At 40.5% G+C, this 24,311-nt stretch overlaps 1 protein-coding gene across 2 annotated transcripts in view; it reads right to left on the reverse strand.

The window, feature by feature from the left end:
• LOC128732863 (uncharacterized) overlaps window positions 1–24,311 on the reverse strand; it is a 39,430-nt gene that overhangs the window by 11,468 nt on the left and 3,651 nt on the right. Inside the window, exon 1 of one of the 2 annotated variants that reach the window (XM_053826291.1) lies at window positions 12,218–12,289. The exons of the other annotated variant lie outside the window; for it this stretch is intronic. The gene's annotated coding sequence lies outside the window, so the exon portion shown is untranslated. Of the gene's footprint in view, window positions 1–12,217; window positions 12,290–24,311 lie in introns of those variants that run through there. 2 annotated transcript variants of the gene reach the window in all.

Consider the following 24,311-nt stretch of genomic DNA (forward strand, 5'->3'; position numbering starts at 1 on the left):
ATGGAACTAATCGCAGCTCATAATTCTTTTCCTTACACTATTTCGTTATCACCTTTGAATTTTTGGCTTTGATATTGATGTTGTGGTCGATGACAATGATTGATCATACATAGCGTAGCATTTTTCCATCCCAGATTGTCGTATAATATCTACTGGTCATCCCCAGTTTTTTGACTTATTCCCATCGACGGCAAATTTACAGAAATTGCTCATTATGTCACCTCCAATGCAAGTTCCTTTGGAGTTTGAATCAAATTTTCATCAGACCATCAATTTTTTGTCTTTGAACCTGTTTTGCTTATTCAGAGCTTGTCTTCAATACTGAAAACACCATCTTTGAAACATCCACACCATTTCTTCCTACATTATTTATCAGTAGAAGCGTTGCCACATCGAAGCATTTCTTGAAAATGGACCGAAATAATTTATACAACTGATGTTTTTTATTTGACACAATTTGTTGTATTTTTGCCCGGTCTTTTGCTGACTATGTGACCATGTTTTAGTATTTCTACAATCGACCATTTTATATGACAAGCGACAAGGTAACGTGCTGATATTGATATTGCGCTTTCCCGTGTTGGTACTTTGACAATCCACAGATGACACCAAGGGAAAGCAATATTAATATCAGCAGTGTTGTTAGTTCGTAAAATGGTCTATGACAAATTTTTTCAGATCCCCTCTTCAATTATGTTTCAGTTCACTTTCATCAGTTATCTTAACATTGCAATTTATTTTAAGCTGTTAGTCGTTCTTCTCTAAAAAATCAATTTTGACGTAGGACTACGTCTTACGGCAAGTTTTGAGATAGAGTGTCATTCCAAAAAATCGAAAAATGCAAGCGTCACGAAAAATGAAAGGTTTTGAGCGCTAATAGCTCAACGGTTTTCCTATCGATTTTCAATATTTTTACACCAATCGATCGGAAAATCTTCTAAGAATTGACCCAAATGAAAGTATGGATTCTTGATGTTGAACTATTGAAAAATTGAAAATAATAAACCTATGTTTTACCAGAATTCTCGCTTCGTGATTGGTTGAAAGATTCTTTGCGATGATCTAAACCTATACCAATTGGATATCTGTGCTTGGGAAGTAGTAGTAGTAGTAGTAGTAAGAGGGAAATCCACCATCATTTCAAGGACTTGCCAGTGTATGTGGGTAGACTTACAGTAGATCCAAATTTGATTATCAAATGAATATCACACTAATGCTGTTATAGAAGGACCAAAAGGGGTTTGGCGGACCCACAAGCAGAGACACTTGTGCGCATTCCGGGGTTTTAAGATTTTCCTTCCAACATTAGGATCCTTCCATGTAATAATCAATTTCGCTGCACCAGCTTTAACCCACGTGATGGCTTGTTTGTGAGAAGAAGAACTTGGCATAACTGTTTCAGACCTTAAGGACTCCGGTTGGCAATCCACTCCATCATCCAGTCTTCCACAATTATGCTGTTCATAACAATGATAACAATTATAATATAATATATAGTAAGGTTATGATAATATTCTGGTAAAAGTTCTATGTCATACCTTCATGTTTGAGTTTTACCTACATCCCGTTAAGTAATTCCCCGTTTTGTATTGCACCTGGCAGTAATTTAACGAGTCCCGCGCAAAATCTTTTTTTAATAGTAATTATCCTGTACTTACTAAAAATATTGAAAATATGCTTGTCAAGCAAGGAGGGGTGCAGTGGGGAGGCAATAACGAAAAACTGATAGTTCAAATTACTAAATTGCAAACATGCGTGGTAAACGCAGAAAATAACCACGCTAATAATTTTCGCGTGGGACTCTAAATAGGTGGAAACTCCGCAATAGTCCTCTCATCCTTCCTGTCCTCGCCTCTCCACTTGAGCTAGCACTAATCTACAAAAAAAACAAAAAAAAACCGGAAATCCCTTGCCGGTTTTCGTCTGGCTTGTTGTTGCAGTATGCAGATGTTATTATGTTCTCGTTTGTACCGATATTATCAGTATTTTGCATGTATTTGGTAATTTGGTAATTTTCAATAATATAAAAAAATACATGTGATTGAAGGTAAATTTGATATGGATATTCTGCTCACCAGTACCGCTGATCCAATATGGTTATTAAATATTATTATTAGAATAAATACCTGTATGGAATGTGTCAACGATACTGGCAACACTAACCCGCCTTGCTATGCCAGTTACCAATACATAAATATACTTCCTCACCACTCCGCTATTTAGCGCCGTCTTAGCTGTCAGTGCCGCGCTCTTTCGTTTCAACGCTTTAAAGTGGAATGCAGGTAGGCGCGGAATGGCGGCTTCTGGCTTTGACGGAGGCGCTCTGCTCTAAAAACCACCGCGAAAGCTGCCATTTTACAGCTATTTTAGATGGTTACCTTTCTCTTCTTCTCTCGCTCATAGTGGTCATCCAGCATGCAAGTAGACCTACGCATACAATCACTCAACACACTCATATCAAACGGCCATATGTGGAAAGGAAAAGAAAAAAATTAAAAATTTCCACTATGCCTACGCGCATTGGGAGATCACTTTTACTGCACAATATTTGAACACAATACATCGATATAAACGAAACCAACAATTCGTCGATACATGCAGTACATCCACTACTCGACGAACACCCAGATGATCACTTCCAATGACTAGCTACATTACGCTTGGATATCTGTGCTTGGGAAGTAAGCCAAAACAAGTGACCAAGTTCCCTCGTTTCAACAAGATTTCTTAACACCGCGGTTAAACCTAGACCTTTTTGATGTCCTTGCTTGGGAAGTACGCCAGAAAGAGTGACATAGCCCCCTCGTGCCAACAGATTTCTTACGAACGCGATTAAACCTAGTCCATTTTGATGTCTGTGTTAGGGAAGTGTGCCAGAAAAAATGACACAAGTTCGTTGTCCCAACAGATCGCAAATTCTTTACTGCGAGACGATTAAACCTCGGCGAATTTGATATCTGTGTTGGAAAAATGTGCTTCAGCTGTAGTGTTCGGTTATAATACAACACTGTATGAAGGTGAAATTAGTCATCATCGATTCTGCCAATTTCAAAAGCAGTTTCTTTAAACAGCAGATCTTTAATTTCAGTAAGGTATCAGGAAAGCAATAGTTTGTGTTCTTGATATTGTTAAATTGTTTTCAAATGCACAGTCTTTTGAGAATTGAACGTATGCAATGTTACTACTTTGATAAATGTTACATACAACGCATATAGCATGTATACATGAAGAATCGAATGATTACAAACATGAATACATGCTACTATCACTACAAAGAGACTTACGTAGTCCTGCGTCACCTATATATGCGGTCGTGTCTTGTACACAACCCCTCTGATTTTTTTATTGATTATTTCTTTAGATTAACATTTTAAGAATATATTTATTAGACTTTAGGCTGATCAGACTGGCCGAATTTTGCGGGACAGTCCCGAATTTTTATGCCTTGTCCCGAAAAGTATCCAACATTCATTGTTTTTTATCGTGCCAATTGAATGTGTATGCCAGTATTCCTGTGCTTCTTTGTTCGGTGTGTGCTCTTGTGTTTCAGTATGTCCCAGAGTATCCTAGTGTATCGCAATGTGTCTCAGAGTATTCCGGTGTGTGTCAGTGTACCCCGATGGCTGAATGCCTGTGTCCTAATATATTTCAGTTTGTCCCAATGTGTCCCAGTGTGGTGCAGAACACCCCAATACATACTAGTTTATCTTAATATGTACCAGTGTGTCTATATTCCTGTCTTGCAGTGTTTTCCAACATACCACAGTATCCCGCAGTATGTCCCAGAGCATCGAAGTGTATCTCAGTGTGTCCCGTTGCATTCTACTGTGCATCAGTGTATCCTCATTCTAGAGAGTATACTAGTACTACTTCCAATGCGTCCCAGTGTGTCAGTTTGTCTTAATTTCTTTATACTTCTATATTGCAGTTGATGTCAGGGAATGCTATTGTATTCCAATGTATTAAATTGTGTCCCATGTGTCCCAATGTGTCCTACTATATCCTTGTGTCTCTCTTCGCTTGTGTTCCAGTATATCCTATGGTATCCCAACGCTACTCAGTGCATTTCATTGTGTGTTAGTGAGCCCGAGGTCCTGCGTTCCAGTATGTTCCAGTATGCCCCAATGTATCCCATTGTGCCCCAGTGTATCCTATATGCACCAGTTTGTCTGCACACCTGTGTACCAGTATAATTCAGTATATTTTTTGTTTTCTGTTCCAGTGTCCCGTAGTGTATCCGAGAGTATCCTAGTACATATCAGTATGTGGCAGAGTGTCTGAATCAGTATGTGGCAGAGTGTCTAATGTCTGAATTTCTGTGTCATAGTATGTGGATTTCTTTGTTCCAAGATATCCTAGTGTATATCGGTGTGTCCTAGTGAGCCTCAGTATATCTCAGTGTTTTTCAGTGCGTATTTATGATCATATCTTGTTTTTTAGTGTATCATTGCCCGTTCCAATGTATCCCAGTGGGTTCCAATGTGTGCCAGTGTGTCAGAGTTTCTCTGTGCTCCTCTATTCCAGTTTATGTCACGGAGTTCTAGTGCATTCCAATGTGTTAAGTTGTTTCCCTTTGTGTTCCAGTGTTTCTCTGTGCTTCTGTTCCAGTATATTTCAATATATCCTATTGTACCCCAAGGTAACTCAGTACATTCCAATATTTGTCAATGCGATCGAGTGTCTGAATTCCTATATTCTTCTACACTTTGTTTAATGTGCCCAAATCGTCACGAGGTGTCCCAGACTGTCCCGGTGTCTGTACTCATGTATTCCTGTATATCCCAATGAGCCCCAGTGCATTCCAGTGTTTGTCAGTGTGTCTCGATGATTGAATTCTTGTGTCCCAATATATTCCAGTATGTCCCAATGTGTCGCAGTGTGGTGCAGAGTGCTCCAGTGTGTCCTAGTGTATCTCAATATGTACCAGTGAGTCTGAATTCCTATCGATACGTCCCCGTGTCCCGTAGTGTATCCTAAAGTATCCCAGAGCATTGTAGTTTGTGCCAGAGTATCCTAAGGCCTGAGTTCCTGTGTCCTAGTATCTGAATTTCTTTGTTCCAATGTATCCTTGTGTATCTCAGTGTGTCCCAGTGTGTCCCAATAGGCTTCAGTGCGTCCCTGTGCATTCTAGTGCGTAACTGTGATTATATTTTGTTTTATAGTGTATCCGTCCCTGCTGTATCCCAATGGCTTCCAATGTGTGCCAGTGTGCCAATTTGTCAGAGTTTCTCTGTGCTCCTCTATTCCAGTTTATCCCAGGGAGTCCTAATGCGTTCTAATGTGTTGAATTGTGTCCCTGTGTGTCCCAATGTTTTCCTGTGCTTGTGTTCCAATATATTGCAGTATACCTATTGTATCCCAACGTTTTTTTTCATTCTATATTTGAGAGGTTTTCAGCCTGCGGCTGGTTCGCCTCTTTATCCCAACGTTACTCGTTGCATTCCAATGTTTCTCAACGTGCCTGAGCGTCTGAGTTCCTACATTCCAGTATATTCCAGTATGCCCCAATGTGTCGCAGTGTGGTGCAGTGTGCTCCAGTGTTTCCTAAAGGGTGTCCCACATCAAATTGCACCACGGAAGAAACGCTGTAGAAAATTATCTAATTGACCGATCCTTTTCATACTTTCAGATAACAAAATAAAACCCATTAGTAAGCTTTTGGCATATTTGTTTCATTCAACTTCAATACCATAGCTGTATGCTCTCACCTTACGTTTAACTCCACTCAAAAAGTTTTGTACAACCTAGCTGCAGCTCCATCTGTACGGAAATCCACTTTTTCTTCATGTCTTCCTCAGCCTGGACCTCCTTGGGATGCTTCCGTAGTGCCTGCTTCATAATAGCCCAGTATTTTTCGAGGGACCTTAGTTGCGGTACGTTGGAGGCGTTCATGTCCTTTGGTACGAAAGTGACTCCGTTGGCTTCGAACCACTCGAATACAGCCTTTGGATATTGGTACGAAGGTAGATCCGGCCAGAAGATCGTAGGGCTCTCGTGTTGCTTCGACAGAGGAAGCAGATGCTTCTGTGGATACTTCTTGAGGTAGATCTGCCCGTTAACAATCCCGGTAGTCACGAACGGCGCACTCCGTTTGCCACAAGATGTATTTCTTGGTCAAATCATGTATTTCTTGGCAAACTATGAAAGTTTCAGCATCCTTACTGCCTTCGGAACATCAAACTTGTGCTGGGCCGTGAAGTACAGTAGACCCGGAAGCTGCCGGGAGTCCGCTTTTACGTAAGCCTGATCGTTCATGATGAGAGAGTTGCGGATTTTCCAGGTGCTTGCGCAAAATAAATTCGCGGCGTTGCTTTTTGGGTGACGCCATTTTTCCCAATTTTCGAGAAATTGACCGCGATAAAAATAGGGTGTAAACAATACACTCTAAACTACTTCTACTGAAATTGTCAAGAGAAAATACCCATTGGGTAATTTTCTACAGCGTTTCTTCCGTGGTGCAATTTGATGTGGGACACCCTTTAGTGCAGTGATGGCCAAACTGCGGCCCACTGGCCGCATGTGGCCTTTCAACTTGAATCATGCGGCCCGCATGACAGACCCCTATGTCTCAATTTAATCGTAATTCCTCGTGCATGTTGTGGATCTGAATGCTTTCCGGTTTAAATCTTGTGAGGATTCCTAGAAAATGGTTTTTGCCGTCGCATATTTTTCATTTTGTTGTGCACAGGAATGGCCATAGATTTTTGCGGCCCGCAGTATTCGCACTGCTTTAGTGTATCTCAATATGTACCAGTGAGTCTGAGTTCCTGTGTCCCAGTATATTCCAGTGATTTTCGATACGTTCCTGAGTCCCGTAGTGTGTTCTAGAGTGTCCCAGTAAATCTTAGTTTGTGCCAGAGTATTCTACTGGATGAATTCCTGTGTCCTAGTGTCTGGATTTCTTTGTTCCAATGCGTCCTTGTGTATCTCAGTGTGTCCCAATGTAATCCAGTGTGTATTTGTGATCGTATCTTACTTTTTAATGTATTCTAGCGCGTCCCAAATCATTCCAGTAGTTATCAGGCTATCCTAATGTCTGAGTTCCTGTATCCCAATGTATCCCAGTTGGTCTCAGTGTGTCCCAGTATGTATCATTGTAAATAACTTGTTCTCTAGTGTATCCTAGCGCGTTCCAAAGTATCCCAAAGTGTCCCAGTGACTTCCATTGTGTCCCAGTGCCAGAGAGTCCTAGTGTATTTCAATGTTTTATATTGTGTCCCAGTGTCTCACTGCGCTTGTGCTCTAGTATAACTCAGCGTATTCTGTTGTACCCCAACGTTTCTCAGTGCAATCCAGAATCTAGTATGTGTCAGTGAGCACGAGTGTCTAAGTTCCTGTGTCCCAAAGTGTTCCATCGTGCCGCAGCATGTCTCAGTGTGTTCCAGCATTTTTCAATATAAGGCAGGGTTTTCTCCGTCGCTAGGTTCCCGCTTTCCAATCAATCTCAATGTATTCTGGTGCGTTCTTACGTGCCCCAGTGTGAATATTCCAGTATTTCTCTGGGTGTGCCAGACTATTCCAGTGTGTCACAGTATGTTTCATTGTGCTCCAACATATTCGAGTGTGTCCCAGTAAGTCTTAGTGAATCTCAAGCAGTTCCTGCTAGAGCCAGCGAATTCTAGTGTGTTCCATAGTATCCTCAATGTCTTTGTGATCCTGTGTTCTAGTACATCCAGGCTTCCCAGTTGGCTTCGAGGTGCGAAACTGGTCTAAAAAGTCAGACGTCGTATGTTCAAGTCTCGACATGGAAAGGCTATTAGAGTTAATAGGCTCGTAGCACTAGCCCTGCAATTGTTCTGTACTCTAACAGCTGGCTGCGAAGTTTGTCTTATAAAAAAACAGAAGGTTGAGTTTCAATAACGGAATGTAGCACCTAGACTTTGCTTTGCTTTTGCTTCATTCTAGTACATTCCAGTGTAAGTTAGTGTACAACAATGTGTCCCAGTGACTATATGTTCTTGTGTTTCAGTATACTAAAGGGTGTCCTAATGGATCGCAGTGTGTATCAGCGTGTCCCATTCCCAGTGTGCGTCAGTGCATCTTACTATGTACCAATGCATCCCAGTATGCGTATTACTATGTTCGGTATATTATATTATGTTCCAATGAGTCCCGGTGTGCTGTAGTGTGTCCCGCTGTGTGTCAATATATACCGGTGTGCTTAAATTCCTGTGTCCTAGTACATTCCAGTGTGTCCCAAAATGTCCAGTGTCCCGCTACATCTCAGTGTGTGCCAGTATGTCCCAATTTCTGAATACCTTTGGTTTAGTGTCGCGGTTCCTGTGTTCCAACGCATTGTAGTGTATTTCAGTGTATTCCAGTACGTACGTCCCAGTGTGCTCCAGTGCATAACGGGGGTTTGTCATATAAACTTTTTTGTTAACCTCGGCCGTTCCCAAGTTATTGCAAGTGTAAAACGGAATGTTACGGATTTAACACAAATTTTGTTAGATTGTTAGTTTTAGATCAGAAAGTAAAAATTCTAAATTTGCTGCCGGTTTGTCCTCCACACGATTAACGGAAGCACATCATTTGTTTATTTTTACATTTTTATTTTATTTTTACTACTATAAACTGGGTGCGCCGATACTTTTTGGGACACTCCATACGTCATAATACGTGGCCTAGTGCGTTCAGTGGGTCTCAGTGAATCTAAATGCAACCTCATATGTGCCAGTGTAGTTAAGTCTCAGGGTTCCTGTTTCTTAAGGTCTTGGATTCTGCATTACAATGTATTTTAGTGTGTCCCAATTGGTCTTAGTGTGTCCCAGTGTCTCGATGCTGCTATATTTCAGCATATTCCATTGTGTCTCAAAGGGTTTTAGTATGTCCCAATATGTCTCAGTGTATCGCAGTGCATTCTAATGTGTACCAGTGACTTCAGTGTGTTCCAGTACCTGGATTCTTGTGTCTCAGTTTATCTCAATTTGTTTCAGCGTGTCTCAATATGACCCTGTGTGTTTCATTGTCCTGTGTCCCAGTCTATCCCAGTATGTGACCCAGTGTTACCCAGTGCGTCCAAGTGTCCGGGTTTCTGCATCACCCAGTGTTTCGAAATCTCCACACCAGCATGAAACAAGCATAGACATATGTCAGATGAACCGCTTCGATTCATTATAGTGATCTAGTTTATGCGTCATATGCTCTTGACTCTGTGAAATTATCTAATTTTGTGCTAATTAATTGCATTTATATTATCAAAACAGCGAAAACTTGGTTGAACCATACCTAATCGTAAGATTTAATGTATCACAGTGTGTCCCAGAGAATATCAATGCGTCCCACTGTCTTTGTTTTCCTGCATTCCAGAATATTTCAGTGTATCCCAGTGTATTTTATGGTATCCCAATGGGTAACAATAGTGTGTAACAATGTATTTCGGCTCGTTCCTGGGTGTCCCATAGTGTCCCAGTATTTCTCAGTGTTTCTTAGCCTGTATTCTAGGGTGTCAAAGCCCATCCCAATGTTTCCCACTGTGTGTGTTTGTAGCTGTTAAGTGAGGAAAAGTTCGATAATAGTGTACTAAATATCAAGTGATGCACTCAACCCATTGAAAACATCACTGCTGCTGATTAGAGATGGTCGGGTTTCATATTTTCCATGCCCGAACCCGACCCGAGCCCGAAAATTTTTTTGCTGTCAAACCCGGACCCGACCCGAACCCGAATTTTTATTTTCTGTCAAACCCGAGCCCGACCCGAACCCGAAATTTTATTTTAAGTCAAACCCGAACCCGACCCGAACTCGGATTTATTTTTTTCGCTAAGCCCGAACCCGACTTGAACCCGAATTTTTTTTTTCGGCTAAACCAAAACCCGATTCGAACCCGAATTTTTATATTATGTTAAATTTGATCCCGCCCTGAACTTGAAATTTATATTAATTTTTATAAAACTCACACCTCGATTTAAATCTCGGAAGTTTTCTTTTCGTATTCTATATAACGTTCGAGCTCTAATATTCATTTGAAATTATAGGTTTTTATCACCCTTCTATTTCTTTTGGAACTGAATTGAAAATTCTAAAAAATTAAAGTATACACTAGAATCGTTTCTTTTACTTTTCACGGGAATATCTCTTAAGTTTTCTATGAAACCTGTAAAAAGCGAAAAGAAAAATTTACATGAAATATTATTTTGAAATACTTGGATCTTGTTTCATTATGTTACACCGGTATCTAATAGCCGAAAGCTAGTTCTTATTCTAAAGCACTAGCACCTTAGTTTAAAGGTAGCAAACATAAAAGGGATTGATTTTAACACTAAACATACCGACTTTACTCTACAAATATTTTTCGCGAGAAGACCGGAAATCCCGCGATCCCCCTTCCAGGCAGAGCTGCCATAAATACAGATATTTGTGCATGCATAAATTTGGGACTTCCGTTTTCTCCGGAGTATTTTATTTTCTCGATCTAATTTTTAAAAAACATAAATAGTTTATAAAGTACTTTAAAATTCAGGAACATTAGTTAGAGCCAGAAATCACAGCTACTGAAATAATTGAAGGGTCCCAAAATTATGCATGCACAAATATCTGTATTTGTGGCAGCTCTGCTTCATGGTATGTTCAGTGTTCCTGAACAGTTCAGACAACTAAACTTACAACTATTCCGAGGCACGAAACTTTTTGGAAATCGGAGTAGAAACCAATAATCTATGATAGCCGACAATTTTAGTCTTCTGTCAGTCCACCCTATCACTAGTTTGAGCGCAGTTATGACATGATCCAACTAACGAATTCTGGCGAATTCTGGAATATATAACTTTTGGTCTAAACTCGATCTAAAACTGAAAACACTAAACCGTCTAAAATGCAACCAGTCCAGTGTAGCTGATATCTGAGTGATGCTAAATATCATTAAAGTGGAGATGGTTCGGTTTCTCATTACCCATACCCGAAACCCGGACTTATTTTTTTCGCAAAGCCCGAACCAGACCCGAACCCGAATATTTTTGTTCGGCCAAACCCGAACCCGACCCGAACCCGACACCTAGCAAAATGTCAAACCCGAGCCCGTTTCGGGTCTGAAAACCCGAGACCCGACCATCTCTACTGCTGATCCAAAATCTACTTTGAGAAGAAGCTGCGCTTAAGTACTACTACAAATTTTACTCCGGGTCAACGTTTGTATGTACGTGTGTGCCAACAGGAAGACAATATCGAAGTAGTAACAAAACTGAACATGGATTTAGATAAAACTTTTAAATGTCGTTAAATTGATTCAAAATGGTCCAATATTTAGATTAAGAACTTTGATACAATACTTCCTCCATTTGTGCTTTTGCAAAAAAGTACGTCTAGATCGAAATGATACTCAGACTTCGTAACAAGAAAAATGATAGCTGAAAAAAATATTTCAAATTATTCCCTACTCTTGCAATTGACAGAAAAATTCTGTCACCTATAGCATTTTCTTGAGAGTTTAAATATTCAACTGGCACGATCAAAAAAATTAATCGCTGCGGGACACTTTCCGGGACATTTGGTAATCCGGGACAAGTCACATAAATATGAGACTGTCCCGGATTTATAGCATGATGTTACCAGTAGCTTTAAGTTCACTTTCATTTTAAATTCTTGCTTGTTCGGAAGCAATTTTATGAGGGACATAATATATAAAGTTTAATTTGCATAATGTTGTTAGGAATGCAGACTGTCTGCCCACTGGCTCTCAACCGCATGGTGCGCAACGTGAAATTCGATTCATATATCGCGAGAACATTCTGGGTCCTTCGCTCGCAGGTGAGAAACAAATCTCCTTCATTATCGTTCCACAATGTGTAGTTCGAGCCAATGGGAAACTAACTTTGTTGTAGTTGGGTATTAATTTATTTTAATTAAGCTTCAATTCACACCGAATTTTACAGACCGTTTAGTTTAGTTTCATCATTTTGATCTAATTTCAATGTGACTTGATTGCGCTTTTCATGATTTATGATATGAAATTCGAAATAAAATGACAGGCACGTGCCCTCGCTGATCCCAAATATAGGCATATTAGTTAGTTAGTAGCAGCAACAATCAACAGTGTTGATTTAAGGCACGTTTTTTGCTTGAAAAAATAATTGGCACGTGAACAAACTATTCAATCTAACAGCAGTGTTTTCATTTTTTCTTGTCTTGCATGTCCTGTATTTATTCTCTTGGAAAGTCCACTAGCCAGAGCCACCAATAGCAACAAAATTAACGTTCATTATTCTTGTACGGCACTCACTTCGTAAAAAGAATATTTTCCACTTCAGAAAGTTATACTACTGACGAAGCAAAAAAAATATAAAAGTGGAAAACCGAAAACTCTAACGAAACCGATTATTTCACACGAAATTCGAATCTAAATTGTTCCTCTAAGCTAAAGCCGGGAACGTTCGCGGTGCACTGTTGCTGAAAATTGCTTGCCTGTGCTCCCGGGGTCCAGTCGGGCGGAAAAGATCACCTTTTGCTTTCCTTTGCCGCACGTGTACCTGTGTGTGGGTGTATATGTGAATGTGTGATTGACCATTTTCTAACCGCACACCACCCACGCTGCGATTTTCCGAAATTCTCTGAACCGCGGAAAAGTGTTTTTGGTGCTTGCTGCTACCTTCCCCGCTGGCCGGCGACACGTCCAACTTGGACGCCCACGCGATTCCATGGTTATCGCCGTTTCGTTCCGACAATAATCGTTTGTGTTATTATTTTCTTGCACCCGACCGACGCGACGGGCGAGGAGGAGGACTCGCTCGCTCACTCGCTCGGTCCGGTCCGGTCGGTCGGTGCAAAATGTTTCGAAATTGAATCGCCAACTGCTCGAGCACGGCCCTGAACGGATGATGATACCCAACAACGGCTCAAGGTGAAAATTCGCGGTCGGAAAAATAGCGATGATTAAGAAATTGGATGATTTGCTGTGAAGTAATGTTGTTTTCGTTTGGCCGTGCGCGGTGACATCATGCCACCGCCCCACTCACTTGTGTGTTGGTCGATCGAAAATGTCAACGACGCGGACGCGACGTTCGTTCGAGTCGGACCGGTTGATCTTCGCACGGGTACCGACTGTCAACTGTGATTGCGTAAGATCCCTACCTAGCGATCCGTTGTTTATGGAACGTAACAGAATTGAAAATAAAAATTTCAAAAGATGAAAAACCAGGTTCGTTGACGTGGTACTGCGATTGAGCTAGATATTTATTTCGGGTACGATTTCATTTATTCTAAGCTTTGAAATGTGTTCAGTTATTCAATTATCGATCTGTGAGAGGATTTTTTGGCCTTCATTTTTCCAAAAAAGTATTAAAACAACATTTGATGGATGTTCGCAACCGGACGGTCGAGAAAATACCCAAATTCCAACGAAAATCAATACTATCCTCTCCATGCTCAGAAGATTATTGCAGGCCTAATTATGTCTGGAACGTAAATCAGCTTAGACTTTTGTGTTTCCGCCGTTTTCCTTCCTAATAGCTCGAGCACGAGGATTATTAACTACTAAAACTAATTGAGCGGAATTTCCTTTTCATTTATTAGCGCTTACTAATCAGCAGGAAAGGCATTTAGTTTCATATTTTTAGTGTGTATCCATAAAAACGAATGCGTCATTAATTTATTAATTGCTTGCTTTACATATGTTTACATGCGTTGTGTTCGAAATTCATTTAGTTTTTTCAACGAAAATCATAATTTCGTTTCCGTTTATTCCGTGCACTGATACACAATGAATTTTGCTTTAATAATCTATAATTTGCGTTTTTCTGACAAATATTTTATTAACAAACATTATTAGCTAATAAAAAAAAACAACAATAAGTTATTGGCTTCGCTTAGCAGCTATTTCATACAACAGCCTATCGTTTTGTAATTTGAATTACAAGGTCTGTTTAGGAAATGCGTTGAGTAAACTCTATCATTCCGATTCGATTGCAATTCGCGCCCGCAAAGAATGAGGAAACATTGGATTTCCTGGTCAAAACTGTCTAGACTAGAGTAATGCCGTGTTAAACTATTTTCTTTTAGCAGACCGTAACTAAACACAGAGTATGAGTGCGATCAGCTTTTCTTCGTATTTGTCGTTTCTTTGTCATCTCTCTGTCGTATTTTTGTTGTGTGGCAACCATCGTATTTTCGTCGTTTTTTAATGTCCGTTTTTGGCATTTGTTGATGCTTGTTTTCGGTGAATTTTTGCCTCTGTTTTGGCATCTTTTCTATGTCATTTTGCCCCCTTTTTTTGTTTTTTTTTTCATATTTTCATCATCTTCTGTCCTGTTTGCTGTTAAGATAACAAAAATGATATCTTTTTGTAGCATTTTTGCTCTCTTTCTAACGCATATTTGCACTCTTTTCGTCGACTTTTGTCCTCTGTTTTTTAAATGTCTCTTTGCCGTTTTTATAGTGTTTTTTGTTGTAATTCTGACGTCTTTTTGACGCCTTTTCATTGCACTTTTAGCTTATCCCCATCGTATTTTGGTTGCCTTTTGTCGTCTTTTCGTTAATTGTTTATCGAATTTATTTATTATCTGCTAGATGATCTGCTTTCGGTTTACCCACTTACCGACTTTACAAGCGATTTGCAGATGACCCCTTTGAATTGTCTTCACTCAAGCTTGTCGTATTCGTCTGTCCTCTCCGTGAAAGACCTTGACCATACCTTTTCTAAGTCACTGATCTACGATCCCGTAGTAACACGCTTGGTATAAAACAGATGAGCTGGCTGTTATATGACTAATTCAAATCATTAATAAGTTGATATTATTATAAGGTTCATAAGTGTGCTACTTGGATTAGAACCAGACACTGTATCTATGATGAGAATCACACTTACTACGCCTGTTTTTAACCTCTCCTATCTCCATATTCTGCCTAACAAAAGGTTTGGCAAGCTTCCAGCCACTATTTAAATTTGCAGCCGGCTCCTGTTGTCTCCACAGCACGGACCGTTCATTCCCACACGCCGCCCATATGGAACGTGCCAGGTGGGATAAACAACCAACTAATTTTAGTGTTCGTAAAACTCGAAGACTCTTTGGTTTTAGTATATTGTTCGTCCCACGAAAACCTCCCAGTTAGCCTCGAGGAACGGCACTTGTGTAGCAAGTCAGTCGTCCTATGGTCGACTACTAACTAGGAGAGGTTGTTAAAGTCAATATGAGCGTACGTAGCACTGGTCCCGTAACTGTGTTGTACGGTAACAGTTGAGTGCGATGTTTGTCGAATAAAAAAGTAGAAGGTCAACTTCCGTTGGAACGCAGCGCCATGATTTTGCTTTTTATCATCCCGTGTAAATTCCTGCCGTTGTCATTGAATTGACACTGGATTCTTACGGTAATGAAATAGGATTGTTTTGACAGGTTGTAAATACCTTCCAAAAGCACAGCTCGAATAGTTAAGTAAGTGAACAAAGCTATCCGCTTCTTGGCGTTGCTTTGACCAACGTTCACCAGTACTGGACCAATCTAGCCTCGGTCTCAGTCGGAGCATTTAAGGAATGTCAACATCAATTAGGTACATACAATAACAACAAGCTATTAGGTATGTAAATAAAGCCACCGGCTCCCGGCAGAAGTCCTCAAAAATGCCAAAGGGCATGGCATTTCACTGGATAATTTTCAGGATTTGTGAGGAGGATCTACCGCATGGATGGGTGAAAGGTGTGGTTTATCCCATAGAAAAAAAGGGCGTTCGGCTCGATTGGTGTTAGGGTAACGACCCCAGAATTCGCCCCTTTTATCAGGTTTTTATGCTGTAAAATGAATAAATCGCCATATTATTATAAAATCAGCCCTGAACTCAGACAAGTATGACTATATATTAATATTCTATCTATTTTGGCTATTCAAAATCGCGAAAATTGAAATTTGATAGCAAAAGACCCAGCAGGAACCTCTAGTACCACATTTCGCCCATAGCGATCCAAAATTCGTCCCCCATGTGACCCAAATTTCGCCCACTTGTTATTTGTTGCAAATTTCCCAAATAACCTCAATTATTTTATTAGAATTGTTGTTACTATTATTTAACGTTAAGATTATGTCTATTCAGTGATTAATATGGCAATCAATTTGTATCAGGAATTCGTTAAATGTAAATCTAAATTTAAATAAACTGATCATGATCACCTCCTGATACCTGATTCAGTAAGACTAAAAAACACAGAGAAGGTGGGTTTTTACTAAATGTTTATTTTCATTGCAGTAAAATAAGGCTTTTGACACTCGTCAAAGATATTTAAAATGAATGGTTCTGTTGGTGCTTTTTCTGGTCCTTTGTTGAATTCATTTTCACTATTGATTTGTGGGCGAATAAATACAATTCAGTGCCTACAGAATGGTACAATGTTTATTTTAATACTTTAAATAACCTTAATGATTACTTATATCATTGTTTAGTAATTTTTTGGGAAAGAGTAAATGTTTACTGTGAACAATAAAAAATTAGATGAACTGGAAAATCTTGATATTCGGCTATATATATTAACTAATCGAAGGTGAGACTCGAGTCCACAACCTAACCTCTTCTTCAAGAAATAACTAAGCTTAACTGCTATATAGTCAATAAAAAGATGAAGAAAAAAAATTGTTTAGTAAATCACTGTCTGTAAATGAGTATGCCGGTTTACTGTATTAAATATTTCTGGTAACTGCAAAGCATACCCATCTTACCTACTCAACTAGGATATCTTTTGACATAACTTGGAATTCTTCTTTTGTTAGACCGGGTTTGTAATGCTAAGATATTAGAGTTTTCATGATATTATCGAAATATTCTATTTTATCACCGCGATTATTTCTTTGTTGTCTGCATTGCACATTAAATACTTTTCAAAGTTTTATCCATGACAACAATTTTATTGCGCTTAGATGCTATAAAATAGTAAACGGATTTTTCGTGTGATTTTCCAATAGTCAGATTTATTCTCATGACAAGAAAAATTGTGATTTTTGAGAATATTATGCGCGTCTTACTAATTCGTGCAGTTTTAATCTTATTATCAATTTCGATGTCGATTATTGCAAATTCAACATTTCGTTTGGTAGAAGCCCATGTTTAGCAGGTAATTCTTTTGCTAGATGAATTCAAATGAAGATATGATGTGCTTTCTGCATCAAAATATTATTTATTTGATACTTTTACTCACCAATTTTGATAAACATAAATCAGCGAACAAACTAATCGATTGTGACTTGCTTTTGCTTATGTGTGGCATATTTGCATGTATTTGATAGATGAGGGCGAAAACTGGTTCACGCAGTAAGTTCGGTTAAGTATATACAGATTCGACCCGGGTGAATTTTGGAACTCATATGATTTACAATACCCAGTTTTCGCCCAGTGCATTTATGTTCTATTTTCAACAGAATTGCGATAAAATATTAAAACAAAAGCACAATTATGAAATTTGAAACAGATATAACCAAATTGATGCGAAAAAAGTACAGAGAGATACGATTTTCCATTACTTTTCCTCAATTTTATTTTTCGTGCTCGTTCTTGAGAATGGAAAAATCGCGTCTTAAATACAATACCTATTTTTCAAACCACATTAAATCATTAAAATACATAAAACAACACAACGAATTCTATTCAAATAACTGAAAACTGAGTTAAATTGAATATAAATTAAACTAACAACTTATAATTCAAATATATATTGAGTTAAATCACGGGAATACCAATGGGAGGGCGAATTCTGGGGTGGGGGCGAATTGTGGGGTTCTTACCCTACGTCGTCTATCCCCAACACCGAGAGGTTTCGTAGGGCAATATCAGGCAGGCTTTATGGGTGCCCGAAGTATTCCACCAAAGGCCCAAGAAATGTCGTGAGTACAACGTGTCCACGCATTATATTTTCGTGGATTTCAGAGCAGCATATCATACAGTCGAGCGCGAAAAGTTTCCGGACAAATTGACGCGTCTGATCGAAGCTTTCCCCGGGAGTGAGTGAAGTCCTACCTGTGTGTTTCGGGACACTCTCGAGTTCTTTCGAATCGCGCAGAATAGACCGTTTCGTACGTTATTCAACATGTCTATTAATTTAAGGGGTGATCCAGCATCTCAGCACAGACAACGCAAAAACTGTAAGTATTTCTTAATCGGTGCCTGCGATATATCATTCGTGCCTGGTGGCCTGACAACTGGATACCCAATGAGGATCCATCGTCGATGTCATAGAAATTCATGAACGTAGGTGGAAGTAGATCGATAACACCTTGAGGAAAGGAGCGAACGAAATCTGCAATGAAGGACTCGACTGGAATCCATAAGGATCGCATAGAAGAGCATAGTAATTTATTTATTATTAATAATCATCGGGCTCGAATTGGGCCCAAGGATTGTCAGATTAACATATGAATACACAGTCAAGTCAAATTAAGTGAGTAAAATGCTAAGAATTAAACTGTTAAGATCGACTGAGGACCATATATTGTATTGTGGATTTTCGGCTTTCCAGTCCTGCCTGACGTTTCGGCCTTCGGTTTTGGCCTTTTTCAAAGGTAATATGGTTACGTTTTCTTGTATAGTCGTTGATTATTAACGGACGGAAGTTTAAATTTTAACTGCTCCAAATACATTAGTTTGATGCTAAAATAATGTACATACCTAAACCTTTTGACCATAGTGCACAACTGGAGTTGTGCACAACTCAAGCTGAGAATCGCCGATAGCGCGGTTCATGCTGTAGTTGTGCGACGAGGTGGCAATCTCAACATTGCATTGTTCCACAGCGCTCTTGGTTGAACATTTATGTTAATCTGTTCCGGCAGCGCAGGGCAGTCAATTCCCCCTTGTATGCTATCCGCGATAAACAATGCTCTGGAGCTAACCTGACGAACACGGAGAGCTTCTAGATCGATCAGTTAACAGAGGCTTTCATAACTGGGAAGACGGAACGGGTTTCGCCATGGCAATTTTCGCAAAGCGAATCTAAGAAATCGACGCTGAACGGACTCGATTCTTTCAGCGCTGTTGTTATAGTTAAGATTCCAAACAGACAAACGTATTCCAGAACAGACCGCACCAGCGAACAGTATAGCGATTTGAGGCCAAATAAATGTCAGAGAAATTTTTCGCGATCCTAAAGATAAAGCCTAAGAACCTTGAGGGTTTAGCAACAACATACGAGGTATGATGCTTGTACGTTAACTGCGAATCTAATTTTAAGATCATCTGCATACGAGAGTCGTAGGCCCTTAATGACCAAATTAACGTCGTTGAAATAAAGCAGAAAAAACAGAGGACCTAGGTGGCTTCCTTGAGATATATACCTGATGAAGCTGGGTAGCTATCGGATCGATAACAGCAACCACCAGCTGTCGATCGGTGAGACATGAGCCGAACCATTGCAAAAGGTTATCGCTAACACCCAGTCTATGGAGTTGTGCATGGCGTGGTTTATGTTGTCAAAGGCTGCCGACAGGTCGGTTTTTAAAACATCTGTTTGAGCTCGTTGTGCCATACCTCTCGTTATATATGATGTAAGAAACAGCAAATTAGTAGTGGTAGAACGTTGGGACGTGAAGCCATGTTGATCAGCACTTAGATATTGCTTACAGTGGGAAAGCAGAGGTTCCATGACCACCAGCTCAAATAATTTCGAGCCTGCGCTCAGCGATGTGATGCCTCGATAGTTGTCTCGTTTACATTCAACAAATGTGCAAATTTCCAGCACTAAGGGAAAATCCCACTGGAGATGGACGTTTAAAACAAACGAAGCAACGGTGCCAGAAAGCAGTCTATGTGTCTCTTCAGGAATACAGAAGGAACTCCATCGGGTCCGGGATTGAAGGATGACTTGAGCATGGCCACGGCCTTCGAAACCATCTCGACATCAATGGCACCCAGCGTTTGACCATATATTGGAACGTTGTTGGCTGCTAGGGCAACACGGTTCGCGCTGAATACCTCATTGGTGAAAACACTTGCAAACTTCTTGGAAAGGAGACGGCATGTATCCTGAGGAACAGCAACTACCAGCAACTTCCCCGTAGTATTTCATTGATGATGGGAGCCCGGACTCTTTGCGTTGCTCGTTTACGTAATTCCAGAAAGACTTCGGGTGATGCTTCAATCTTCGTTAAATACTGCGTTGATACCGCGAAAAGCATTGACGTCTGACTTGCCTGCATATCTATACCTATAAAGAAGGATTTCTGTCTGTCTGTCTGTCTGTCTGTCTGTCTGTCTGTCTGTCTGTCTATCTGTCTGTCTGTCCGTATGTTCCTTATAGAATCGAAAACTACTGAACCAAAAGGCATGAAAATATGCATTTAGAGGTTTTTTGGGGCCAGGAAAGGTTTTAGTGATGGTTAGAAATCCCTCCCCCCACTAAGAGGGGGGGGGGGCTCCCATACAAATGAAACACAAATTTCTGCATAACTCGACAACTAATCAAGCAAATAGAACAAAATTTGGCATGTGGGTGTTTTCCGTGACACGAATTTATTCTATGGTAAATTGAGACCCCTCCCCTCTTTATAAGGGGAATTATAACTCCTCTCCTCTTTAAAAGGGGGGGCTTCCATACAAATTTCCTCATAACTCGAGAACTAATCAAGCAAATGGAACCAAATTTGGCATGTGAAGGTTTTCGAGGGCAAGAATATTTTCTATAGTAAATTGGGACCCCTCCCCACTTTAAGAGGGGGGGCTCCTGTATCAAAGAAACACAATTTTCCTCATAACTCGAGAAGTAATTAAGCAAATGGAACCAAATTTGGCATGTGGGTGTTTTTGGAGACAAAATTTTTTTCTATGATGAATTGGGACCCCTCCCCGTTTAAGGAGGGGGGGATCCTATACACATGAAATACAAATTTCCTCATAACTGAAGAACCAATCAAGCAAATGGAACAAAATTTGGCATGTGAAAGTTTTCGAGGGCAAGAATATTTTCTATGGTGAATAAGGAGCCCTCCCCACTTTAAGAAGGGGGGCTCCTATACAAACGAAATACAAATTTCCTCATAACTCGAGAACTAATCAAGCAAATGGAACCAAATTTGACACGTGGGTGTTTTTGGAGACAAAATTTTTTTCTATGATGAATTGGGACCCCTACCCACTTTAGGAGGGGGGGCTCCTATACAAATAAAATTCAAATTTCCTCATAACTCGAGAACTAATCAAGTAAATAGAACCAAATTTGGCATGTGGAGGTTTCTGGAGGCAAAAATATTTTCTATGGTGAATTAGGACCCCTCCCAACTTTAAGAGGGGGTGTTTCTACACAAATGAAATACAAATTTCCTCATAATTCGAGAACTAATCAAGCAAATGGAACCAAATTTGGCATGTGGGAGATTTTGGAGTCTTGAATTTATTTTACGATAGTTAGAGACCTCTCACGCCTGTGGTAGGGGGATATGGACTCTCATACAAATAAAACAGAAATTTTTGCGAAACTCAAAAACTAATCGAACTCGAGAAATTCGAGACTCTTCCATAAAACATTAGTCAATACAAGACCACAAAAACTATCTATAGTAACACTAGATCATTCAGGACGAGACGGTCGCGAGTTGCCGGTGACCCGCCGTCGGAAGCGCCACCCACTGGGGGCTTGCAAAACTCGAGATTGTGACAAAGATCATCCGAGATTCATGATTTATGTACAACACAGGTTAATTTGTGGCAATACGAAGTTTGTCGGGTCAGCTAGTATAGCATAAACCAAGACATGAGTGAAGGTCTGCGCGGCGGCTTCAACGTCGTCAGGATCTAGTGTATTTGCTCGTTATTTTTTTTCTCACCAAAAATGTGGTTGTTCGTCCAATTGTAGAAAGTAATAAGAATTCATTCTTACTCTACAAGTATTAGTCAAATAAATAAATAAATAAATACTGGACAACAAATCATTGATGTTTTGTTAATCAGCTTTACGGAAGTTATATGAGATAGCAGCTGGACGTTCATCGAAGTCCTGAAGGAGTTTATCTTCTATACAGAGGAGGATGGTGTGGAATTCTGTCGATCAACAGACATGGAGCCGCTGAGACGAATGGGGCCTTGTTCTGTGAGTTCACGAAGCAAAGGTCTAAGGAACGGTTGTTCTCGTTGACGACATGATTAACTTGATGAAGCATTGCAGTACTATAGTTGTCAAGAAGATTCATTGCACCGGCATGGATCGTAGAGTTTTCAGAATCTGGATAGAGGAAACCGTTATGGGCAGGTTTTCACGAGATATCTGGCAAATTTAAGGCGCCCAAGGCAACTATTTCATCGAGCGGCGAAGCGTCCCTCATAACTGAGTTAACTGGCTGGCAATGAGCGTCAATTAGATCGTTATCGCGAACACGAACAGGTGGGATGTATAAGGCAAGCAAAAAGAGGAAGCAATCACTCAGCTTGATGGCCGTCCAAACCTGTTCTACGCAGTTCCATGAGTCCTTCTCAATGGCTGTCGCTTCCAATCCGCGACGGACAGCTATCAGAACACCACCGCCAGTAGATTTGCGGCTGTTGTTAGAGTTCCGATCGCAACGGAAAACTTCCTAATCGGATCCAAAGGCTTGCCTGGACATCGTCTGGGAGTTAAGCCACATTTCCCAAATGACAATGATATCATAACAGCAATCCGATACGACTAGTCGGTAGTCTTCAATATCGGAATTCATTCCACCGACGTTTCAATAGAAGACTAGGACATCTTGCTTGCGACGTGGGGTGGGACTACCATTTTCCTTAATAATTACGAAGCAGACCCAGAGGCACATGGCGACGCAGCTTAGTCAACGACATCTGGGCTGTAAACGAGAACCACCATAGCGGGCAACCGTCGGCAGCTGAGATCTCTGATTTTTTTTTCTGCCAGACCGGCGGACATTAGTAAAAGTATGTAAGTGATCCAGCGAGCCGGCATAGAAACGAGAGGCACCATCTTATGCCAGAGTAGCCTTCGCAGACGACCTTCACATCATTACTACACACCTGGAGGCTAATCTACGCCAGACTAAAAACGTCCCACCAGACTAATATGGTGTCCCACATCAAATTGCAACACGGATAAATGCTGTAGAAAATTATCCATTGGGAATTTTCACTTGAAAATTTGGGTAGAAGTAGTTTAGAGCGTATTGGTTACACTGCACTGGTTAGCGCTGTCAGTTTTTCGTAAATTGGAAAGAATGGTGTCACCGGAAAAGCAACGTCGTGGATTGATTTTGCACAAGCACCTGCAAAATCCTAGAATCGTGCAATCAACGGTGTGTCGTGTGATTTAACGTAACTACGAAACTCTGAGCATCGAACGGAAGGAGAAATGCGGGTCAAAGAGTTAAATCTTTCCAAGTCTTTCGTTCAGAGAGCCAAGGACCGGAAGGGACTGCATTGCAAAGTGCAGAACAGTCCAAATCGTGACGAACGGCAAAATACGGTGGGAAAGTCACGGGCCCAGAAACTGTAGACCCAGCTGCTGACGAAGCTTTATTGTCACACCATGCATGATGAGACTAACATCAAGCCGGACTTCCGGCAGCTTCCGGGGCTACTGTTCTTCACCGTTCAGCACAAGTTTGATGTTCCGGAGGAAGTAAAGAAGCAACTTTCAAAGTTTGCCAAGAAATACATGATTGGGCAAGCGATCTGCTCGTGTGGAAAATAGAGTGCGCCGTTTGTGACTACCGGTATTGTAAACGGGTAGATCTACCTCAAGGAGTGTCTACAGAAGCGTCTGCTTACTTTGTTGAAGCAACACGAGGGCCCTTGATCTAGATCTGGCCTGCATCTAGCTTCATGCCACCATTCAAGGGATGTCCTGGAGTGGTACGAAACCAACGGGGTCACTTTCGTACCCAAGGACATGAACCCTCCAAACGCACCGGAACTAAGGCACATTGAAAGATATTGGGCTATTATGAAGCACTGCGGAGGCACCCTAAGGAGGTCTAATCAGAGGAAGAGATGAAGAAAAAGTGGGTTTCCGTGCAGAAGAAGCTGCAGCAAGATATTGTACAAAACCTTATGAGTGGAGTTAACCGTAAGGTTCGAGCATACGGTTATGGAATTGAAGTTGAATAAAATAAATATGCCAAAATCTTAGTAGTAGGTTCTATTTTATTGTCTGGAAGACTGGAAAGGAACGGATAATTAGGTAATTAGGTTTCTACAGCTTTGTTCCGTGATGCACATTGAGATGGGACACAAATCAATGTGTCTAGAATCAAATATATGGTATGAAGATGCTCCCGGAAAAACTATTTTCGCCTCCCACGGACAGTGACTATTGACGGCAATGAACTGGAAGTTGTTGATGAATTCGTATATTTGGGATCTCTGGTCACTGGCGACGGAGTAAGGAGATTTAACGACGCATTCAAGCTGGAAGTCGAACTTACTTT

The sequence above is a fragment of the Sabethes cyaneus genome, chromosome 1, assembly GCF_943734655.1.
Source record: "Sabethes cyaneus chromosome 1, idSabCyanKW18_F2, whole genome shotgun sequence".
NCBI classification, from domain to species: Eukaryota; Metazoa; Arthropoda; class Insecta; order Diptera; family Culicidae; genus Sabethes; species Sabethes cyaneus.